The sequence below is a fragment of the Macrobrachium rosenbergii genome, chromosome 10, assembly GCF_040412425.1.
Source record: "Macrobrachium rosenbergii isolate ZJJX-2024 chromosome 10, ASM4041242v1, whole genome shotgun sequence".
Classification (NCBI taxonomy): Eukaryota; Metazoa; Arthropoda; class Malacostraca; order Decapoda; family Palaemonidae; genus Macrobrachium; species Macrobrachium rosenbergii.
In genome coordinates, this window is record NC_089750.1 from 58,664,707 (window position 1) to 58,669,706 (window position 5,000).

Consider the following 5,000-nt stretch of genomic DNA (forward strand, 5'->3'; position numbering starts at 1 on the left):
AACATACGAACTTGTATCTCTCTCTCTCTCTCTCTCTCTCTCTCTCTCTCTCTCTCTCTCTCTCTCTCTCTCTCTCTCTCTCTCTCTCTCTCTCTTTTATCGTCAAATGACAACCGTCAGGTAAAACAGCAGAGCCTTATATATCGATTATGAAGAATGATTTACGAAGTGGAAAAGTATTAGGATAATACGAAACATATGATACCTTTAGTATCCGATGGTGCATAATATGTCTCCATTAGATTAACTCAAGATAGCCTATTGCCTAAAATTATTTTAGAACTCGGTGTTAATTAAGCTAAGTACCTATCTGTCTATGATGAAGGCAATATACGTATTCAAAAGTACTGAGTTTATTTAATATTACACACACACACACACACACACACACACACACACACACACACACACACACACACATATATACATATATATATATATATATATATATATATATATATATATATATATATATATATATATATATATATATATTTGTAATATATATATATATATATATTTGTAACTATATATGTATGGATCCGTGTATGTGTATCTCATGATGAGAGAACTTCAGTAAATCCGGGATCTCATTTAATTTCATATTTTCACAAGCTCTTATCCGTAGAATAATCCTTCCTAATACCTTTTTCCTGCTTTTTTGCCCACTCAGAATGAAAGTTCATTATCCCGCGACAGTTTTTCCTACATCTTTTGGAATGGGAATGGAACTTTTGATATGATATTTTAACTTCCGAAATGAGAATTATGCTTTTTTTCTCTAATTCCCTTCTATCATGACAACGAACAGGCCCAACTCTTATAGGAGGATCAGAATTTCATCATTAGAATATGCTCTTTCACTTAGTTTTACGCAAGCCTTGTTGCACTCGGGGGAAAATTAAATAATAATACTCCATAATGTAGTTTCTCCTTCAGCTCATAGTTCATATTATACCGATTCCTGAACAAATTATCCCTCTAGTGATTTTTTACTGTGGAATCTTTAAAACATTAATTTTTGGAAAGTGTGTAACGTATATTTTAATTAGGTAAAGGTTAATTTTCAAAATGAATTTTATTGTTATTGCTGGCCTTCTTCTTCTTCTTCTTCTTCTTCTTCTTCTTCTTCTTCTTCTTCTTCTTCTTCTTCTTCTTCTTCTTCTTCTTCTTCTTCATTTGAAATTATTCCAGAGCTTGGTCAACCACCATAACGCACTGTAACTTTTCACTGATTTTCCTATATAATCTTAAATAGAGTTGCTTTTCATGAAAAGCTCTATTGAGAATTTGAAATTACAGTCTTTTTTGTAGGTGTTCAAGAAATTTTATCAGTATTTCCTGTGTGAACATTTTAGTTGTATTTAGCTATATTAGAAATATAAGCCGTTTTATACTGCTACTTTGGTTGCCCTTAATAATGAAAATAAGTGAAAAAACGCTGCAGTCATCACAGAAACGATTGCCATTTCTGCTGTTTATAGAATGGCAGAAATGGCTTAAAAAATAAATTGAGTACTTTAGAGGGCTAAATTGATCACTGAACAGAATCCAAGAACAAGAAAACATTGATTTCTCTTTGATGTTTTTTTTGTCAACCTGCTGACTCAGCACGGCAATACATCTGTGTGAAACCCTGACTCATGCCGAGACAGTTACAAAGAAGGAAACTGAATGATGGCAAGAAATGGGACGCGTGTTTTGAATTCAGATTCCATCGCTTATTTTCCACTTAGTTTCTTGAAGAGGATGTTACCGAAAAGAAATGTTTGTTTTTTTAGGTCTTTTCCTAATTCTTCTCCAATACCCAGAGAAATAAAAGCCTGGTTTTATATCTAATAATAATAATAATTACGTACAGTAAATGTAATCTGTTGCACTATTAAATTTTTTGCAAAGGCATCAATTGTGTAAAGATCAATACAGCTGAAAGGAAGGATTTGGCTGTAAGTCAAATAATATTTCATGGTACACGCACACACACACACACACACACACACACACATATATATATATATATATATATATATATATATATATATATATATATATATATATATATATAGAAAGAAAGATCAATCGATAGACAGAAAGCCGTGTGAGATTTTGTTATTCATATTCGGCTGCTGAAAGTACCCATTAAATTCTAATCCAATGCAGCTATATCAACTTCTTGGAAATTTCCTGTACTCAAGACGGAAATATCAGACCAACTTTCTTATATTTAAAGTTTTATTTTACGTCCAACATTCACCGAATTTTCGGATTTTGCCAAAACTAAGCAAGACGTGATTTTGCAGGTGTGGTGATTTGTTCCCTTCCCTTGCGTCTTTGTCATCATTTGCTGACTCGAGTTGGTAATTTGTCTCTTTCAAATCTCGATTCCTGACCAAATGAGGTATGAAGAAGAGAAAGTAATGGCTGCAAGAACGAAATACTTTTTCCGCTTGCTACGTTATCGTGTTTTCCTAGATGTCGTAATGGAGAAACACACTTTTCAGTTTTGATCGTAACTTTGTATTCGGTGTTGGTTAGAACTCCCAAAATTTATGATCTTTACAAATTCAGTTCCAGTTGAATATCAGTAATCATATATGCTTTCACCTGTCGAAGGACAAGTTCATAGGAATTTCTCCAGCCGGCTAATGAAGAATTAGAGGAATTTATTTCTGGTGATAGAAATTCATTTCTCGCTATAATGTGGTTCGGATTACACAATAAGCTGTAGGTCTCGTTGCTAACTAACCAGTTGGATTTTAGCCACGTAAAATAAGTCTAATCCTTCGGACCAGCCTTAGGAGAGCTGTTAATCAGCTCAGTGGTTTAGTAAAATTAAGGTATACTTAACTTTTACTCTAAGAGATATATTCCTATTGTGGACGGTTATCATTGTTTCTGCCATAATAACGGGTAGATCCCTTGAAAGTCTCAATGTAGTTTTATTAAGAATAAAAATGCACAAGTAAGCAAGCGATAAGGAATCACGTTAAGAGATACATTGTTCACAAAGCAAGTCACTTCTCATGTCGTAAAAATACATAAATAGACCTCTCTCCAGCAAATGATTAAAGATCAAATAATCGTCACCAGAAATATGATGACATAAGTCACTGTAATAAGATTTATTGCTTTATATCTAAAATTTAATCGCATATGATATCATAAGATACGGCGTTAAGGGCAAAGGTATGATTTCACAAACTTTTGTCATAAATTGTGGTAGACATTAAGTTTTAATCGATACAATGATTATTCGCTGAAAAGTTTATTACCTGTCTTTCTCAAAATGACTAGAGTATCAAGTATTATCGTTTGGGAAATCTTAAGAATGTGATACCGCCTAAACCTCTTGCCTAAAAGTCATATTTATTTTCAAAATTTGTAATAGGAATGACTGGATACAATTTGTTCGAATTGGGATATAATTTTGACAGCACTATTGTCAGTCTTCTAATTTCATCTCATAAATTTCAACTATTTTTTTCAGCAATTTGATATTTATTATGGTATCTATATTGCCAAATTTGTTCCCCACACCCACACTCTGCCCAAATAATATATCAGGCTATGTTAAAAATAAGAACAAATATATTACCTCAAACAGGTTCTTTGCAACCACCCGCCAGCATTCATGAACGATTTATAGACTCAGCCCTTAAATATAAATAGGCAAAAGTACCGTTAATTTATTGACGTTGCCCACGTACATAAAAGCTTCAGTCTATATTCATTCCTATTCCCTTATAATAACATGCTTTGTTGCTATCTGGCTTTCCTGAAATAAAGAAAATATATTCTTTTTACACAATCATTTGAAACATTCAATTTTTATAAAGATACAATGTTCACCAGAGATGAGAGAGGTATGTTGCACCACCAGGCACAGAAATAAATAAAAATATTGGATAAAAAAACTACTACAAAGGTTTAGGTCATTTTTGTGGCTGAGGACAAAAAAGTGAGTTCCATTCGTTCAATCCTATCCCTACCTTGGTACTGAAAAAAAGCGACAGACCCTAGTGACCGAGTGCACCCTCCTATTGGTTACAACGACCCCTAAATCTAACAGAGTGACCAACCATGTGGATGTCGATATTCGTTTTTGTTGATTTTAGATTTTGAAGACAAAAATCTGCAGCATTTCATAGTTAGTAAGGAAATTATAATCAAAGAAAATATGGGGCTGCCAAGTCGTGTTATTTTCTTTCATTAAGTGTTAAATCCAAGGGGAAAATAGCTGATATATATATATATATATATATATATATATATATATATATATATATATATATATATATATATATATATATATATATATATATATATATATATATATATATATATATATATATATATATATATATATATATATATATGTATATATATATATATATATATATATATATATATATATATATATATATATATATATATATATATATATATATTGAGATTGAACATTTTAATTTTATTATTCAGTATCCTAATGCCTTTATTGTTTTATTATAGCATGCTGCTATAGGCTCCTCTTTCTAAATTGTTGAGTAATGCATTGTTGTAATCGGAGGTTTTATGAATAACTGTGTTGCAAAATATTTACGCTTTATGCAAAAGGGAAACAATTTCCACTTTTACTCAAATGTCCTAAAGAAATATCCTGGGAAGTAATTACAGTATGTATCTTTTTATTTTCTTTATTCCTTTTATTTTTATCTCTATTCTTGAATATTTTAGAGCAAAATGTAAGATAACATGAACGTTTCCTCTTGAATCAAGGATATTTGATTCCGAAAGAAAGATAATGTTGAAACCAGTGGAGGGAAAATAACGTCAAGAGTAGAAAGAAACTTCGAAATCGGTTTTGTGCACCTGAATCGGAAGGAAAAATCTGTGTTGTTTCACAGCTCAGGTTATTCTAATATTACGCGTTCGGTAAATAGCTACGATGAATCTCTGTATTTTATGGTATAAGCACCAACATTTCATACAAGAGCTCAGTA

The 5,000-nt window shown here is 31.6% G+C and overlaps 1 long non-coding RNA gene and 1 pseudogene across 5 annotated transcripts in view; one reads left to right on the plus strand and one right to left on the minus strand.

The window, feature by feature from the left end:
- LOC136842943 (uncharacterized) overlaps positions 1 to 1,179 on the minus strand; it is a 26,801-nt pseudogene extending 25,622 nt beyond the window's left edge.
- The window catches only part of LOC136842659 (uncharacterized), a 542,312-nt gene that overhangs the window by 175,809 nt on the left and 361,503 nt on the right, over positions 1 to 5,000 (plus strand). The gene's annotated exons all lie outside the window — the stretch shown is intronic.